Source organism: Harmonia axyridis, chromosome 6, assembly GCF_914767665.1.
Source record: "Harmonia axyridis chromosome 6, icHarAxyr1.1, whole genome shotgun sequence".
Lineage (NCBI taxonomy): Eukaryota > Metazoa > Arthropoda > Insecta > Coleoptera > Coccinellidae > Harmonia > Harmonia axyridis.
In genome coordinates, this window is record NC_059506.1 from 21,530,093 (window position 1) to 21,550,484 (window position 20,392).

Genomic DNA, 20,392 nt, shown 5'->3' on the forward strand with positions numbered 1-20,392 from the left:
ATTTTTTTCTAATTGTCAACCAAACCAAAAGAAGTTTTCAACTAGAAAGTATCAATATATTTCAAACATGAATTAAAAATTATCTAATATGTGAAGCTAATATGGTGCTAATCTTGAATTTTAGTTGAGTTTGTGATTGGTATTTCGTTTTCCTGATCATTTCAAAACTGCAGACAATTTCAAACGTCGCATCGTGCATAATTTCATCTTGATCGCATAACCAAAACCGTAGAATATTCGTTAAAAAAGCAAACAAACAAAAATTACCCAATGTTTCCGAGACCAAAAGCCAGAGGAAGTTGTAATTTCGAACATTGATATAAAATACCAAATTGAAGCTGCAAGGAAAATGTCGAACAGATCACTTCAAAACTAAAAAACACAAAAAGAAGATTGGAAAAGAAATTTAAAAAATTTATACTTGACTGAAAATATATGATCTGATTGAGATTTAGGGGGTATTTGAAAATTAATCAATTCCGGCTTCGTTCTAATTTTTGGATGGATAGTATCATTAGAAACACAGAAAATTCTAGCAGAATATCGTAAAAACCATGAGGAGACAATATAAAGCTAAAAGATGTCCCAAAATTAACGCAAAATTTAAATTTGCTGCCATCTATACAGTAAGGTATTGACAACTTAAAAAAAAAACAAATCGATAACTGACAGTTTAGGGTGAGTAAAAATGGAGCGTTACACGAAAGAACAACGTGTCTTTATTATTGAACAATATTTTTAAAATAATGAAACCTTGGCGACGAAACACATTTTCACCTTGATGGATTTGTTAATCACCAAAATTGTCAAATTTGGGGTTCTGAGAACCCACAAGTGATTGTCGAAGAACAAATGCATCCATAACGTGTCACTGTTTGGTGTGCGTTTTGGGCTGGAGACATAATTCAACCATATTTTTTAGAAAATGAGGCTGGTTGATCAGTTATTGTTAGTGGTGCTCGATATCACGACATGATAACACAGTTCTTTTTGCCAAAATTGGATGATATTGATTTGGCCAATATATGGTTTCAACAAGACGTTGCCACATGCCATACAGCCCGTGAAACACTTCAATTACTTAATGAGACTTTCCCAGATCATGTACTCTCTCGTTTCAGTGATCAGAATTGGCTCCTAGATCGTGTGATTTAACAACATTAGATTTTCTTCTTATGGGGTCATTGAAAATCACAGGTTTATGTCAACAAGTCCACAACCACGAGTGCTTTGAAGGAGCAGATTCAACGTTGCATCAACTAAATTCAGTCACATTTATGCAGAATGATCATGAAAAATTTCAACAAACGAGTGCGTATGTGTATGTAATGTCGTTGAGGACATTTGCATGATGTATTATTCCATAAATAACCCTTTCATATGTACTTTATGATTTAAAGAAAAAATTACAATCAAAAGACTAAAAAATGTGTTTTCTATTCAATTCAAATCTTTCGTTAGTTTCATGACACCCTTTTTATACAGTTCTGTGTTCGTCAAGGCTCAATTTCGGCATGAATAAGCCCTCAAAAGCTTCTTATTAGAGCTTTCTTCATGAGTTCACCTTTGCGGAACAAATTCAAAGTATATCGAAGCATATTCCCTCCCAACCAACCTATTCTATATCATCAACCAAGACAATATACACGTGCTCCACTGGCCAAGGGCTGTTCATTGTGCATCTGCAGATGAATACGGATGTCAATCTCGTCAGAACATTACACGACTCGATGAAGATTGCTTGTATTGGTGACGATGTCAATCCGCAATTGAACTGAATCGATCTTGAGTTAACACACAAATTAGACTTCGATTAGCCTACAGCAAGTTTGTACAATGGTACAATAACATACGTGCTAAGTGAGAACTTAGCGATGCCAAACAATCAATCAAGGTGTGATTGGTGGGTTTTTGAATTGATTACTGAAATTATTCAGTGTTGGTTCGTGCAAATTACGGATAAGTCGTTTATACATACAAGGTATTTGCTAACAACGTACTTTGGAAGCTGATCAGTTAGCTCGTCGAAAAAAATTTCTATGAACATAATATGTCCAGAGTTGTTTCGTTTCTGAGGTAGTGGAAGATGAATCGAGAGAAACAGTATTTAGAGATTGATTGAAATTTAATACAGATATTCCGCTTATTTTGCCATAACCAAGTTAAAATTATTTGGCCGAGGGGAATTCCAGTTTCATGGTTAAAAATGAACTAACAAATGTGTCTTAGACAAACACGTAGCTTGTGTTAAGCATTTCTCTTGAGAAGGGTGAAAATTAATCTTTCAATTATAACTAGCCGCAACAACTACAGTTATCTTGACATTGAATCAGAGAAGATACAATGTAAACTGATTCTTCGAAATTTTTCTATAAGCTCATTTCACTGTCTTGATTTGATCAAGAAATTGGTAAGAGTTCAGAGCTTCTATGTATCGTCTGCTGGTCAAAATACACATTTGTTCACTACAGTTTATTGATCGTACCCATTACTTATTTTGATGTTATCTGTAAACAGATTTTGAAGTGTTTAGTGAACAGCAAGTATAATGTGAAAAAAGCAAAATAGAATACATGAATATTATTAGGCCCCCTTATTCTTTTGAAATTTCACCATCTGTTGCCGTCTGTTAACTTCGGAAGTTGACTGAGATAGGTATTATAAATATGGATGCTTGAAAAATCCTTGGATTCTGAATACTGAGCTTTGAGTTTATGATCAGAAGATCATCACGTTGATCAAGGTGACTTTTTTGAATTTTAGTGGTTTTGTGCTTTGGCATCACAATCTATAGGAACATTCACCTGTAATGTGTTCTTATGGTCAATGATTTATTCGTAGGTTATAATTTTTTTCAATCAATAATTCATATAATTATTCATGAACAAAATATTCTTTCGCAATTCAATGATAAAATAATCAAATTAATAACTAGATCAATATTTTTTCATTGGATGTTCGATGGTGTTTTGTTTCGATAATTCAAGAAAATGTTTTATGTTCTAGGTAGGTACGAATAATAGTATAGTTGATTCGTGATTTAAATGATATTGTTTTCTTAGTGTGTTCAAGTCGATAATTTTCTTCAATTATATTTTAATTGTATTTTTATCATATAGCATAATTTTGATGTTAAAAATAGTTTCGTTTTTGTTCCTTGTTGTGCAACATTTTCTATTTTCATAAGTCTATTATTCACTGCATGTGGCAGGCAATTTTTTTTTCATTACATAACATCCTGTCTATCGAAATTTTCAAATTAGTTCGAAACTAACTAATGATACAAATGATTTTTGCTAAACCATGTAATAAACTAAACAACCCGGTGAGTTGAAATATCTCCTTTCATATTATATGACGTTGAAACTTTCTTAGTGAATTAATAATTCATTTAGTTGATGAAAATACTATTTCAAAAAACAGAATGGGAAACATACAAATGCAGCAGAATCAATTCACAAGGTATATTTACAAGATCGATGCTTTTTATCAGTTATGTTTGAGTTTAGAATAATGTGTGATATAGCTCATAATAACTTAACAACTGCCAACTGTTTAGATCTGCAGTATCAAAAATACACATAGCTTTGATGATGACCAAACTTCGGAATGAAGAGGGCTCCTGAAGAAGTCATATAGGTCTCCTTATGTTAATGAAGGAGGATTTCGTTTGAGTAATTAGTTATTGTTTATTATATTCATTATTATTATTTAGATAATTTATTTATTAAATACTAAATAAAATACTGTTGCACATTTTGCATCAAATTACCTAAGTCTTGCATTTATTTTATTCGAGCGCAAAATTCACAACAATACTCACATACTTAGGGAGAATATCTCTCATCCAAATCATTCCAAAATCAACCCCTATACATCTAAACGTATTCGATCAAACTTCACAGCCCAGTTCAAAAAATCATAACAAAACTTTCACACATAACGCCGTACGTGTTGCCAGGCAACACATGACGTAGCGACAACTCTTTTTTCTGAATGAAACTTTTTCAGGGGGTGGGGTGGAAAAAATAGTAACCTGACGTTTTACACACCACACACTCGCGACGTGAACCGCGCGCGTTGCCGATATTGCGCCGCACAGAGTTTTTAACAGTTCGGCCGAAAGTGGAATTCGGACTGGGAAGAGACAGTGTGTTGTCCCACACGCGGTGTCCCAAAAAACACGCACAGTCCTAATTATGAGCGGAGCGGATGCAGCCGGAGATCTTGAAAATTGGCGGTTTGGAAAGCCACTGAAGTGCTCTCTCTAAATCACCGTTTGGCGAGCAAGGTTTTAGTACTAAACGTTTTGTAGAAACACGAAGTTTCATGCAGTAAACATACCAGTGTATATATGACGTTAGGAACCCACAGTCGGTCTTTCTCCGCATCTTCTGTTTCGTTCTAGCACGAAACCGGAGTGTACCGCTATTTAAAACAGTAAGTTGGTGATTAACTATCAAAAACACATGCGGGAACATACGTCCAAACTTTGCTAGTAGGGAGTGGGAGAGTGCGTGAGATGTTAGTTAGGGTTGTCGAGTCGCTGATAGACCCAGCGGCGGCTCTGATAACCCTTCACTATCAGGGGAGTGAAGCGAGAGAGGTAACCTCTCTTTCTGGACCCTGAAAAGGGATGGCACAATTTCAGATTAAAACAGAAGCTAACATAAAGGGGTACATGTTCGAGGAAGACACCGGCGCATAGACGCGGGCGAGTGAGAGGAGGACGGCAGCTCTGTGGTCAGAGCAGGTTGGGCCTCGGTGTAATAAAGGAACGAAATACACAATTTTCCCCATGCGGGACAGAGAGCATTTTCAGCGCGGTTTTCAGGTTTCAGTATGTTGGAAGAGAGATTGTTTGCGGCACGCAGGCGTCACGTATGGTAGAATGAGATAGGGGGCAGACTCCTTTTACTTCGCCTCACCGCGATTGTCATGTGTTTTGTCTTTGCCGGCGCGGTTGCTTGGGCTAACCCGAATCTCTTTGGCTGTTGTACCGTGGAAATTTTGGCCGGGAAATTTGGATCGGTTGCCGCAATTAGGTCGGCGGGATGGCTGACTTTCCATGACGATCATTCTCGGGATTTTGGGGAAATTGGGGGATGTTGGTCGATGGACGTGCCACGTGTTTGAGTTCGATAGATCGATGTGTCGATTACCCAGATCTTAATTCTTAAGTACTTGATTTTAATGTTTCGTTGGCACTTATAGACCAACTGAAAGACGTTACAAAATATTGTATACAGGATGGCCACTTTTTCAATGGGGTTGTATTGGTAACTTTTAAACCATAAGAGTTAGGAGGTCAGTCAAATGGAGAAAAAGTTGCATGCATAGAAGCATTATCAAGCAGTTCAAACAAATCGAGATTATCAGGGCCGGTTATGGAGATATCATAAGAAAAGTGAATTTTGTCATTTTGATTTTTCTTTTTTTCCCACTTTATTTCAAATATTAACAAAAAATGTTACAGGAATTTTTTATTCGACAGTAAATTGTTCTCAATTTGACGAAATCAGATTTCGTATACAACGTTTCGTGCTCTCTGGGCCACCCTCAACCTCATTTTTTTCAATACGGACTTGTATATTTTATGACACTTTTCGAAATAACTTTCAACGCTGAATTCAACGATATATCATACAATGTCATTCGAAGTTGATTTTCAGGTGATTTTAACCCTTATCCAATTTTCTTTAGGTCGGATCTGTGGTGAATGCAATTTATCAAAAACTGCTGTTAATAAGATAGTAAATACAATGATTTTAAATTTGAATACCAAGCCTTGCAAAACTTATATCGTAATGATATCAAAATAAAGTTCGATTCTGGAACAAATGACAAATCCAACAATTGTGATTTCTCGCGAGAAGATTGAGAATGTATTGGAAGGTATTCAAGAAGACGAAATAAGCAAATGTACAAGAAGTATGGGTTCCAGAACCGTTAAGTGCATTTTACAAAATGGTGGACATTTCGAACCCTTACTTCATGCATTTTCATTTACTTTCGAATAATCATTCGATTTTTCTTTCATAAAATGATAATTCCTGTAATTATGAATTGAAATATGTAAATAATTATTACTTTTTTCTCGATTTGATTCTGATATGTTCCATTTAGTTCAAGATGAGTAAGTTGATTTTCTCTTCGAAATGTATTGCTTGTTGTTAATTAAACTAAAGGTACCGAAATGTAATACAGATCCGACCCAAAGAAATTTGGATAAGAGTCAAAATCACCTGAAAATCAACTTTGAATGACATTGTATGATATATCGTTGAATTACGCATTGAAAGTTATTTCGAAAAGTGTCATAAAATATACAGGTTGAAAAAAATGAGGTTGTGGGTGGCCCAGAGAGCACGAAACGTTTGATACGAAATCTGATTACGTCGAATTGAGAACAATTTACTGTCAAATAACAAATTCCTGTAACATTTTTTGATAATATTCGAAATAAAGTGGGAAAAAAAGAAAAATCAAAATGACAGAATTCACTTTTCTTATGATATCTCAATAACCGGCGCTGATAATCTCGATTTGTTTGAACTGCTTGATAATGCTTCTATGCATGCAACTTTTTCTCCATTTGACCGACCTTCTAACTCTTATGGTTTAAAAGTTACCAATACAATCCCATTGAAAAAGTGGCCACCCTGTAGATCAACAAGAGAGTAATAATCAAAACATACAAGATGAAAATTTCATGGCTATCAGGGTCCGGTAATCAATCGTAAATGGTTTCTTCTCAATATAAGGAATGTAGGGAATATTGCTTTAACTTCGGAAATCTGGAGGTGGAGATCTCAATTGAGTCCTGGAATGACAACACAACAGTTTACTATATTAAGACACGTTGCAAACCCCTGATGTACCTTAATAACTGTCACGTTCTGAAGATATCACTTAGAACTAATACCCTACACATAAGTTTCGAATTAGATCAGAAATTTGGTATATTCTCAAGAAGCACTGGCTCTGACCCAAAGAAAAGAACCAATAGCAATGTATATTCAACAGAAAAAAGTAAGACGATCTCGGATTACTCAAAAATCACCTGTACGATTTTGGTATTGTATTTCACATTGAGATACGATTGCACGATTCCTTTCACTTGAGAGTATTGCAGAGTATATTTTTGTTTATAATGATTAGAGATTGTTGAAGAGGAAAAAATAATCTCACATTGAAGGTAGTAAAGTTTGACTTTGGCTTTTGAAAAGTTTCAGTAAATGTTTACCAAACTGCCCACTCGTATTTTTACTTTTTTATTAATTAAGTAATCTATCACAGTAGCGGGAGCCTATACTTGATAAAAATATTGCGAGCAGAATAATTTACACTATCCTCGATAATAATGTTCGACTGAGTTGGAAAAATTTCTGAGTGTCATTTATAGAGATATTATTTAACATGGTAGGTGAATGGAATATTGCTACTTGCATTTATAAGTGCTTACTTGGAGGTAGTCTCAAACTTGGTTACTAAACATCTCAAAGAATCATCTCCTTTTTTTTCGAATATCCTATTCTTCAGTTCTATTTTATGTCTACTAGAGTTTATCATTATTCTAAGTTTTTCGGTAGTCATGAAATTAGATGGGATCCCAGATAAGTATAACATCTTTTTTCTATGCGCTTCGACTCTAGGAACAAGAAAATGTTTTATTCTATTTCTTGTTCCATAATCATCATCATTATCATTAGAAACATATCTAGTGCAAACAATTGATGGGGATTCATAATTCTTTTCCAAAATTTGAAACGAGCAGACAATGTGTTTATCCCATCGTTGCCTTATCTAGATGTGAAGTACTTTGGTGCAATAGGCCCCTGTATTTAGTTCACGAAATACTGAAAATCACACCTGAATATTTAAATTATACTTTATTGCAAAGACCTATGAGGTACAACATTTTTGATTTCCTTTTCTGTATCCATAGATCCTCTTTTATACAGGGTGGCCACTTTTTCAATGGGATTGTATTGGTAACTTTTAAACCATAAGGGTTTGAAGGTCGGTCAAATGGAGAAAAAGTTGCATGCATAGAAGCATTATCAAGCAGTTCAAACAAATCGAGATTATCAGGGCCGGTTATTGAGATATCATAAGAAAAGTAAATTCTGTCATTTTGATTTTTCTTTTTTTCCCACTTTATTTCAAATATTATCAAAAAATGTTACAGGAATTTTTTATTCGACAGTAAATTGTTCTCAATTTGACGTAATCAGATTTCGTATCCAACGTTTCGTGCTCTCTGGGCCACCCTTAACCTCATTTTTTTCAATACGGACTTGTATATTTTATGACACTTTTCGGAATAACTTTCAACGCCATGGGCGCCCGCAGAGGGGGGCCAGGGGGGGCCATTGCCCCCCCTGAGATTTTGATTTTCTCATTTTTCAGCACAACACCCTCAATATTACTTTCTCAATCCAAAGGGCAAGGAAAAAAGGAAAGTAATGGATTCACAACAATTTCCAATGGAATTACTATACATATATCCATAATATACTATACACATATCCATAATCGGCAGAGGTATTTTTTGAATTGAAAACTTTTTTAGGCGTGTTGAGCACTCCTTGGGTGAAGAAAAATCGTGGAACCGAACGCAATCCATGCGTGTCAATTTTTTTAAAAATCCATCTTATATATACTCTCCTATTGTCTAATAGATAAAGGTAAAAAAAAAGTGTTGCAGAGAATAGAAAAAAAAATTTACAGATTATAAAAACAATAGTTTTTTGCGGAACTCACCCACGATATGCCTATACGAGAGAGCAACAAGAAATGTCAGTGATCTTTTGAAATTCAGAGTAGAGGCTGGATATAAAGATTTAGAGATCCATTTATTCAACGCAGCTGGTTTGAATTTGGACAAACTTGTAACACAAGGTTATGATGGATGCTCAACAATGGCTGGTGAAATTCTCAGGGTTCAAAATATCATAAGAGATAAGTACAAGAAAGCAATTTATTTCCATTGTGCCTCCCATAGGTTGAATTTAGTAATAAATGACATCAGTAAAATAACTGAAATTCGTAATAGCATTGGCACCGTTAATGACATTCTAGTCTTTTTTCGAAAGAATACCTCAAGAAGAAATCTGATTCCAAATATTCCTTTGTTTTAGGAAACTCGTTGGTCAGCTAAATATAAATCTTTGTGAGTTTTCGCTGAAAACTTCAATACTATATTCAAAACTCTCTTTGCTATAAAATCTGGAGAAATTTCAATGAATTCTTCAACAAAAAAAAGAGCTGCTCAGTTATGGGCTGCAATAAACTCTTTCACTTTTGTGATTTGTTTGACGGTAGCAAGTAAATATTCAAATATATTGAAACAAATAGCAAATATACTACAAGGTGTTTCTATTAATTTTGTAGATTTTCACCGTCATATAAATTTAATTATAGAAATATGTGGAAAACATCGCTCAGATGATGCATGCTTCGCAGAATTTTTTTCGAAAGCATCATCTATTGCTCAGAGTCTCAATATTGAGATTGGAAAACCACGAATTTGCGGTAGACAAATGTACAGATCTAATTATGAAGCAGATTTAGCTGAAGATTACTTCAAAAAATCTATATTCATCCCATGTTTAGATCATTTGATTTCAGCCCTTGAAACCCATGTCCTCGAAAGAACATGTAATGCTTTTTTTTTGTTCAATTTTTTGACGAAGAATTAAAAATTACTAGATATTGAATCTTTCGCACCTAAGGTCGGCAATATGTATAACATTGAAAATTTAGAAAGTGAATTGAACATTTGGAATGAGTATTCATCTAAATCACAAATGGATAAAAACATAAAACTTGAAGATCTTATCGGACAATGTAAATTTTCTCCTGCTGTCAAAGAATGCCTTATTCTTCTCCTTACATTTCCCTTCTTAGTTACTACTTGTACTATAGAGCATAGTTTCAGTATTTTGCGCAGAATTAAATTTTAGTTTAAAATAAAATATGCCTACTCTGTTGTATAGCGATCAAGTATTTCGTCTTCAAAATTAATATAGTTTTTATGAGTTGTTTTTTTGCAATTTATGATTTGTTAATTTTGATTATATACTTATTTGTTGTTTTTACAATCTGGAGCAATTCTGTGTTATTTTGAATCATATTTTAGTAGCAAGTTTTAAACTTTATTGTTTGAGTCATTCAGTGTATATTTCAAGATTTATTATTCATTTATTATTTTTATAAACATAGTTGTATCGAGCGTATATGTATTTATTTTTTATTTCGTTATTACTCGTTGATTCTTCTTTATTTATTAGAAATTATAATAATTATTTCATTCCGTTCTCCATATTTTTTATATTTTATTTTTTTGTGAATTGTTTCATTGAATGTGACTTGTTTTGAAAAGAGTAACCGTATTATTTTACATCACTCTATGTTGTTGATGTTTTAAAAAAATGTTGAAGTGGAAAACTTCATAACTTTTATTTTGCACAGTCCACCCCCACTTATGAATATAAATACATAAATAGAGAGAAACGGAATACTAATATCGTATAGGAAAATGATGGACGCGTTATCGTTTTTCAATAATTTCCATTTTGCCCCCCCTGAGAAAAATTTCTGCGGGCGCCCATGTTCAACGCTGAATTCAACGATATATCATACAATGTCATTCAAAGTTGATTTTCAGGTGATTTTGACCCTTATCCAAATTTCTTTGGGTGGGATCTGTATTACATTTAGGTAGGTACCTTTAGTTTAATTAACAACATGCAATACATTTCGATGAGAAAATCAACTTACTCATCTTGAACTAAATGGAACATATCAGAATCAAATCAAGAAACAAGTAATAATTATTTACATATTTCAATTCATAATAATTAAACGAATTATCATTTAATGAAAGAAGAATCGAATGATTATTCGAAAGTAAATGAAAATGAATGAAGTAAGTGTTCGAAAAGTCCACCATTTTGTAAAATGAACTCAACTGTTCTGGAACCCACACTTCTTACACATTTGCTTATTTCGTCTTCTTGAATACCTTCCAATACATTCTCAATCTTCTCGCGAGTAATCACTATTGTTGGATTTGTCATTTGTTCCGTTGAAACAAATTACAGAATCGAACTTTATTTTGATATCATTACGATATAAGTTTTGCAAGACTTGGTATTCAAATTTAAAATCATTATATTCGCGTTTCTTGACTATTTTATTAACAGCAGTTTTTGATAAATTGCATTCACTACAGATCCGACCCAAAGAAAATTGGATAAGGGTCAAAATCACCTGAAAATCAACTTTGAATGACATTGTATGATATATCGTTGAATTCAGCGTTAAAATTTATTTCGAGAAGTGTCATAAAATATACAGGTCTGTATTGAAAAAAATGAGGTTGAGGGTGGCCCAGAGTGTACGAAACGTTGGATACGAAATCTGATTACGTCAAATTGAGGACAATTTACTGTCGAATAAAAAATTCCTGAAACATTTTTTGATAATATTTGAAATAAAGTGGGAAAAAAAGAAAAATCAAAATGACAAAATTTACTTTTCTTATGATATCTCAATAACCGACCCTGATAATCTTGATTTGTTTGAACTTCTTGATAATGCTTCTATGCATGCAACTTTTTCTTCATTTGACCGACCTTCTAACTCTTATGGTTTAAAAGTTACCAATACAATCCCATTGAAAAAGTGGCCACCCTGTATATATATATATATATATATAGGAATAAAATAGAGGAGAATCATTTTCGTTTCAATTCAATTATCTACTTTCCGTCAGGTCTGCCTTTGAAGTGTAAAATTATACTCTAGATTGTTCGCGCGGTCGGAGGAAGAAAGAAACTTGTTTTCCTTTTCCTCACGATTTTATCAAACATATTTTGTTATATAAATCTTCCCAGGCCAGCAATGAACACAACAAAAAAGGAATTTTTAATTTGGTGCAGTCATTTGAACGTGAAGCCCTTAGATAATATCGATAGATCCTCTTTTATGTATATAGATTACTTATGGGGATAGTGGACCCGTACAGTGCATCCCATTTTGGGTGAGACAACCAGGTTTCTCGCTGGTTATTTAAGATAGAGCCTTGCGGTTTTCACGTTCCTGTCCTACTTTTTCGCGAAACTCAAGTTGGTCTAATCAGATTTTGCATAACTGTTTCCGTTCAAGAGATACAGGGTGATTTTGGAAATTGATACTTTTCGGACCCCTTCTTTATCTCCGAAGTTATTAGAAATAATGCTGAGGTAGAAACTACGTCTGAATCAGAATTCTGCGTAGAATCTAGTGGCGTACTCAATATTTTTTTTCGGGGTATGATTTTGAAGATTCAACACAAACCTATATTTTTTCAATGGAACACCATGTATATAATAACTTCGTTGAATTCGTTATTTTTTTCCCTTCAAAATGATGTAGGATACTATGTAGGAAGGATGTTCAGAAATGTTAAAAAAACACTAAAATATCAAATAATGATGATTTTTAGTTAATGGGCAATGGATTTCCCATAGAAAAGAAGAATCAATAATGATAACAATAATTTATAGCGATGACAGTTAGATCAGATTGGTTTCTTTCCTCCAATGCCTACTTGACAAAACAATGCTCCCAAATGCATAGTAGCCATAATAACAACAAGGATGTTTGTATCATCAATGACCTACTACTTTTAAAAATCGAAAGTAATAATCCTCTTATTGAAACAGAAAATTCATGGCCCATTTACAAAAAAATCATCATTATTTGATGTTTTAGTGTTTTTTTAACATTTCTGAACATCCTACCTACATAGTATCATGCATCATTTTGAAGGGAAAAAATAACGAATTCAACGAAGTAATGATATACATGGTGTTCCATTAAAAAAAATATAGGTTTGTGTTGAATCTTCAAAACCATACCCCGAAAAAAAGTATTCAGTACGCCACTGGATTTTACGCAGAATTCTGATTCAGACGTAGTTTTTAGCTCAGCATTATTTCTAATAACTTCGGAGATAAAGAAGGGGTCCGAAAAGTATCAATTTCCAAAATCACCCTGTATCTCTTGAACGGAAACAGTTATGCAAAATCTGATTAGACCAACTTGAGTTTCACGAAAAAGTAGGACAGGAACGTGAAAACCGCAAGGCTCTATCCTAAATAACAAGCGAGAAACCTGGCTGTCTCACCCAAAATGGGATGCACTGTACATTAGCGTAAAGTTTGAGCTCGATATCTGTAATGAATGTTCATAAGAAAGCGTGACACCAACTTATAGAAATACAGACAACTTTCGTGAGATTTTTTCGTTTTTTTAAATTTTCCTGGAGACGTGAACCTGACGCCTATTTGCTATTCAAAGGAGCTTATTAACAAGAGTGCAAATTTTGTGTATAAATCAATTCCATGAAAATGATTTTGATATACCACATTTTGAATAATAAGTCCAAAGACAAATGCAGAAGATAGAAAGATATGGAAAAGGTTTTTCACGTTCTGACATTGCTGCGAATTCATTATGGTTATAATTGTGAAAAACTCCAGTGTGGCATTATTCATTATTCCTTTCCAACTAATGATTTGTTGGAACGTTCATTTTTTCAATTATAATCATAATAATTTCCAGTTATCAATTAATATACAGTTGATGAAATCATCACTAATTAATTGATTAATGTGAAAATATGGTTTTACATTGCGCGTTATATTTATAAATTATGTTCAGAACGTAATTGAAGCCACAAAATCGAATTCAACTACATAAATAGAATAGATGAGTTTGGTTCTGGAATATGATGTGGTAATTCTAATTAGAGTTAGATATATGACATAGAATGAACCGAGGAATGAACTGATTACAAACTGAAATATTTCTTTTATTGATATTCCAGGAGTTCTTGTTGTCAGGGTAATGGAAATATATTAATTCAATTAATGAGATTTCCATCGAAATGCAAATCATTCATGATATTAGGGAATATTCATGCATTAAAATTATACTTCATAAAATAACGAATATGAAAATTAAATCCACGTAAAAATTTGATTAACATAATATACAATAATTGCATTCAGTTGAAATTCAATAAATTATGTGATGACAAGCACTTCCACGTTTTTGTGCCTCAATGACACAATTTATTTTAAATTGAATTGTAATTATAAGCTCCTTCGCCATTTTGTACCTTCATCAGTAGCACTATACGGGATGAGTCAATATTGCTCGATCAGTCGATAACTCTAGAGAATTTGGCCAAGTAAAATATTTCAAATTCTGATGAAATTGTCATTACTACACACATAAACTCAAATTATTTTTAACTCTACAGGCTAGTCCGAATGTGGTGAAACACGATACTACCCTTTAATTTGAAATGGAAATGCCCAATTTTTATAACATACCCATAATCTCCATGAAATTCGGATTTAGTAATACTCCACTTTTCATCATTTATCTGGAGTCTTTTTGAAGTAGTTCATTTTTTTCGACAAATTCCTCGGTTATAATGGTTCAAACTAAAAATCATATCTATCTTGCAAGCCGCTCGAGAGAATTGTGCGATCTAGTTTTTATTGAATCCCCGAAACGTTTTCAAGTCTTCTGCGAATTTAGGGACCACTCTACAGGTGGTGCAAAAGACACAGCAAGTTTTGAAAAATGACCTGTAAAAATATCATCAAACCCATTTATTCAAAATTCTTGGCATTTCATGTTTTGTACTGGGGCTAGCAATATATTTCCTACGTATACAGTTTCAAAGGGAATACAATACTCAACTCTATTTGAAACCTACTAATGATATCAATTTGAAGATAATTCAAATCGAAGAAATCATCAAAATATTCAAAAAAAAATTATTTGACAGAATGAAATGGAGAGTTCCAAAAATTGTGAGTCACCGAAGATGCAATTCTGGCGATTCACTATAGTGTTCTTCTGGGATTGCAGCGTCAATGGAAGGGTCGTCGTTTAATGCAAGTCCATCTGACCTCAAGTTTTGGTAAAAATTCCTCACTTCAGGTACAAGGCCAAGAAAATTTTTGACTTAGGGGGCTTCAATAAAGAAATTCCTAACGTATGATTCTTGCTTTTGGCACTTACTTTGATCACTCTTATTGATCTGATGGGTAAATACCACGTGTTTTCAAGGTAAATGAAGACAGATGTTTAGTCCAATTAGGGAATTTATCCAGGTCCTGGCCATAATCCACCACTTGGTAAGGATTCGGTTTCGAAGTGACGTTCCTGACACCGTATCTCAAGTCCTCAGGAGTTTCAGTATGTGTATTTTGTTTGATAATGCTCATATCACGGTCGCACTGCAAGAAGGAGTAGCTTCGAATTGGGAAAATAGCCTTGATGTTTTCCAACTCTCCTTTTTGGGTTACCAAGTTGTGCAAAAACTTCATTGATGCGAAATTCTCATTGTGCAAGAGTCGCGGAAGATCGTAAGTTTCTTTACTGTTGGAGACACATCGATAACAATGGAAAATGATATTAGCCAATAGCTAAGTTGGCAACACTATATCCTTACCATTAAATTTTCCATGGCCAATTCGCACATTTGCGGCTGTATGGCCTCAAAGAAAAAAGTCTGAAGGTGTTAAATCACAAGATCTCAGTGGCCAATTGTAATCACCTCCTTAAGAAATAACACCAGAGCGAGAAACTTCTCTTGCAATTATTTTATTACTTGTGTGGCACGAAGCGACGTTTTGTTGAAAATAAACGTCGTATGGCCAATTTCGGCCATAAAAATCATTAATAATAGTTTGGTAGCGTAATCCATTCACCTTAACATCTGCCTCACTTGGGTTTTCATCAACACTACTGGTTACAGCAGCAATATTGAGAAACCCAAATGGTTTTGATTCTTCACATCACTAATTTGTCCCAACAGCTCGAATTTTTCCTCCAGTGTTACTATTGGCGTCCAAGAAGGTGCTTCACGACGACCCAAAATTGCTTCAGATTTCCAAACAGTCACTGCACAATATAATAATAAAGCATTCGAATGATGCAATATGGAGCAAACCTCGTCAGCTCCTTTTTTTTGCTAGTTCGCATTCGCGTTCGTGTAGAAAACCATCTGTTATGTTGAAAGGACATGAATGTTGAAACTGGAGAAATCAAGTTGACCTTTAGGGAACATCGTTAGTAGTGATGTTCCGGCAAGGTAAGTTCTTTTGGAAACCACTTCGAACCTATTTCATCCAAAGATATGTCGATTACGAGGTTTTCCCCTATACATATAGACGTGAACCTTGAAGGAGGACTATATTATAGATCACTCATTTGCTGTTGATTGAGCCATATTTATTGATGAACAAAAATCAATAGTTTTCGAGATATTTCAATTCTTGTGTTTCACAAAAAATGTCTCACTTTACTTAATTTTTCGTCAATTTTTTTTTACGTTGGCCAAGTTTGATTCAAGTTTCGGATTTTTTTCATCAGAAAAGGATATAATATGTATTTAATTGATTCAGTCCTTACTTGGTGGGAAATCATATTGATTTGGTAAAAAATAAATGTAAACACTTACTACTTTCCACAGATTTGTGGAAATCTGTGGAAAGTAGTAAGTAAAAGTGGTAAAAAATGAATGTAAACACTTACTACTTTCCACAGATTTCCTCAAGTCTATGGAAAGTAGTAAGTGTTTACATTTATTTTTTAACAAATAGATATAATATGTATGAAGAAAGCAAAACTATGCTGTCTTAGAAGTTGAATAAGAATCAGTCTGATTTGGAAGATGGTATATGTAGAAAAGAATAGCGAATTCTCAATATAAATTTGCCTGCAACTTTGTATGACAAAATTATTTCAAAAACTTGCCTAATTCCTTTTACTTCTAAAAAGGCACTCATTTTATTTCAGCAGATTTTGATTTGAGAGGCGAAAGAAGCAAAGAAAGAAAAGTAAGGACTCAAATATTTTTTTATTGCTAATAAATTCAAAAAATCAGTGAACAATTTATTCATAATTTATATTTGAAATGACCTCCACCATTTCTTATACAGCCACGCGACCTCTTTCCCATTTCTTCAGTTGCCACGTTCCGCATGAAATTTACTCTCAATCTTCTCGCTGTTTCGTATATTCTAACGGTGTTAGATCAGGACTTGTCGCTTGTCATGAAAATAATCCAAAATTATAGAATTATAAAATGTGTTCAAAGTATAAAAAATCGATGAAGAATGAAGTAAGGTGAGAAATCTTTTGAGAATCACAAAAACTAAAATATCAAATATTTCAACGTATTATGATACAAGAGTACAAATAAAAACTTCAGCACAAATTCTGTCTCCCTGCATAGTTGTTGGTGCATATACAGGGTGGCCACTTTTTCAATGGTATTGTATTGGTAACTTTTAAACCATAAGAGATAAAAGGTCGATCAAATGGAGAAGAAGTTGCATGCATAGAAGCATTATCAAGCAGTTCAAACAAATCGAGATTATCAGGGCCGTTTATTGAGATATCATAAGAAAAGTGAATTCTGTCATTTTGATTTTTCTTTTTTTCCCACTTTATTTCAAATATTATCAAAAAATGTTACAGGAATTCTTTATTCGACAGTAAATTGTTCTCAATTTGACGTAATCAGATTTCGTATCCAACGTTTCGTGCTCTCTGGGCCACCCTCAACCTCATTTTTTTCAATACGGACCTGTATATTTTATGACACTTTTCGAAATAACTTTCAACGCTGAATTCAACGATATATCATATAATGTCATTCAAAGTAGATTTTCAGGTGATTTTGACCCTCATCCAAATATCTTTGGGTCGGATCTGTATTACATTTAGGTACCTTTAGTTTAATTAACAACATGCAATACATTTCGATGTGACAATCATCTTACTCATCTTGAACTAAATGGAACATATCAGAATCAAATCAAGAAACAAGTAATAATTATTTACATATTTCAATTCATAATAATTAAACGAATTATCATTTAATGGAAGAAAAATCGAATGATTATTCGAAAGTAAATGAATATGAATGAAGTAAGTATTCGAAATGTCCAACATTTTGTAAAATGCACTTAACGGTTCCGGAACCCATACTTCTTATACATTTGCTTATTTTGTCTTCTTGAATACCTTCCAATACATTCTCAATCTCGCGAGAAATCACTATTGTTGGATTTGTCATTTGTTCCGTTGAAACAAATGACAGAATCGAACTTTATTTTGATATCATTACGATATAAGTTTTGCAAGGCTCGGTATTCAAATTTAAAATCATTGTGTTCACGTCTCTTGACTATTTTATTAACAGCAGTTTTTGATAAATTGCATTCACTACAGATCCGACCCAAAAAAAATTGGATAAATCAACTTTGAATGACATTGTATGATATAAGGTTGAATTCAGCGTTAAAAGTTATTTCGAAAAGTGTCATAACATATACAGGTCCGTATTGAAAAAAATGAGGTTGAGGGTAGCCCAGGGAGCACGAAACGTTGGATACGAAATCTGATTACGTCAAATCGAGAACAATTTACTGTCGAATAAAAAATTCCTGTAACATTATTTGATAATACATATTTGAAATAAAGTGGGAAAAAAGAAAAATCAAAATGACAGAATTTACTTTTCTTATGATATCTCAGTAACCGGCCCTGCTAATCTCGATTTGTTTGAACTGCTTGATAATGCTTCTATGCATGCAACTTTTTCTCCATTTGACCGACCTTCTAACTCTTATGGTTTAAAAGTTACCAATAGAATCCCATTGAAAAAGTGGCCACCCTGTATGGTAGATGCCATGATTTGTAGGATTTATTGTTTAATGAATTTATGCTCATCCCTTCTTATTATAGGTTTTCATTTTCTGTGATCTAGCAGAGAGTTGTTAATGAAGACTGGGTACAAACTGTCTGAATTTTAATTATTACCTTATCACATTAAGTTATAGCATGCAACATGGCGCAGTAGAAAGTGGAAAGAATTTGCAGAATATCGTCAAATAATTCGATATACAACAATATAAGTGAAGAAAAAGTGTCTAAATTTCAATTATTACCTTATCAAATTGAGTTATAACATGCAACAGTTGTAGTGATTGGTTTGTGTATTTGTTTACATAAAAAGCTGACATATTTATATTGAAGGACCTTCTCTTCATCCAAACATAATCGCCTGCATCCTTCCTCTTCGCCAAAAGTGGACGACATTTTTATTACAATTATATCTGAAACCAAAAAGAAAAGAAAAAGAAATGTTAAAGTAACCTTAGAATATAGATAGAAGGAACGGAAAGTAAACATTTGTGATCGATCCCGAATACCAAAAGAGATGGAAATTTAGTGTCACCAATCACAATCGAGCTAGCCGATTGTGTGCGTGAGCCATAGGCGTGGAGAATCCTAATATGATTGTTGAATGCTTTATCAGGAATCCTTTTTTCATAACTTCTCAATAGCTAAATCATGGAACTGAGAATAACATTGACCATTTTGAAACACGAAAAAATTTTTATGAATAAAACACATTGTAAACTATTTTTGAGCATGAATTGATAATTTCGAAATTAATCAAATTATGTTACGCTACTGCTACAGAGTCCAGTCAGACAAGGTGATTTTCGTTCCTCTCATTATTGTTCTAAGATTGTAATAGTTTCCATTATATCGATTTGAAGTTAGTAACCCTTTCTAAAAAAGAATCTGAGACTGATAGCTTGGAAACCACCATGAAAGGACCCCGCACGTTTTATATGGGAAATGGCTTTCCGTGAATTTAGCTGAATTTTTGATATGTTGTAGTTCTTGATAAACTGATCAGAAGTGTCCATAGCTACAAAGCTCCAAAATGGACAGTTTTCGAGATATGGAGCTTTGAAAATGGATTTTTTGCAATTTTCGGGGTTTTTGCTCATCAATCGGGGAGCTCTCATTTCTGGTAGGGATGGATTTTGGATGTTCGGCGGCCAGAACCCGACTGAGAAATGATCTTCCTCGGTTACATTAGGCACCGCCATCGATAGTTTTTTACACACTGCTCCACATTGGCTATGAAATGAGATACAAAATCCAAGATCTTCCATACATCTTTTCATGCCACAAGATATTGTGAGATTTTTTTAAGAGAGACCATAATAACTGAATCCTCATATATATAATGTCCAATAATATCAAATATGTTAGCCAAAATGTTCATAACCAGGCATCGCGAGCTGTAATGGGGGAAAATGGGAAAATCATAAATCCTCAGGGATCACAATTGTGATCACTATTGATGTCATTTACAATGATATGTGATTTGTTTCTCACAAATCTCGATAATCTGACAATGGGGTGCCAAGACATTTTCCTCAGAATGTCTCGAAATCGATGATAGCATCTCACAGACATAAAAAAAATTGTATTTTCAAGAATTCGTGGG

The 20,392-nt window shown here is 33.6% G+C and overlaps 1 protein-coding gene across 3 annotated transcripts in view; it reads right to left on the reverse strand.

Moving 5' to 3' along the window:
* LOC123682513 (runt-related transcription factor 1) overlaps positions 1-19,179 on the reverse strand; it is a 101,939-nt gene extending 82,760 nt beyond the window's left edge. Inside the window, exon 1 of one of the 3 annotated variants that reach the window (XM_045621157.1) lies at positions 19,032-19,179. The gene's annotated coding sequence lies outside the window, so the exon portion shown is untranslated. Of the gene's footprint in view, positions 1-3,823; positions 4,375-19,031 lie in introns of those variants that run through there. The other 2 variants (XM_045621156.1, XM_045621158.1) reach the window with 2 other exon arrangements.
* Between the last annotated feature and the right edge of the window lie 1,213 nt (positions 19,180-20,392).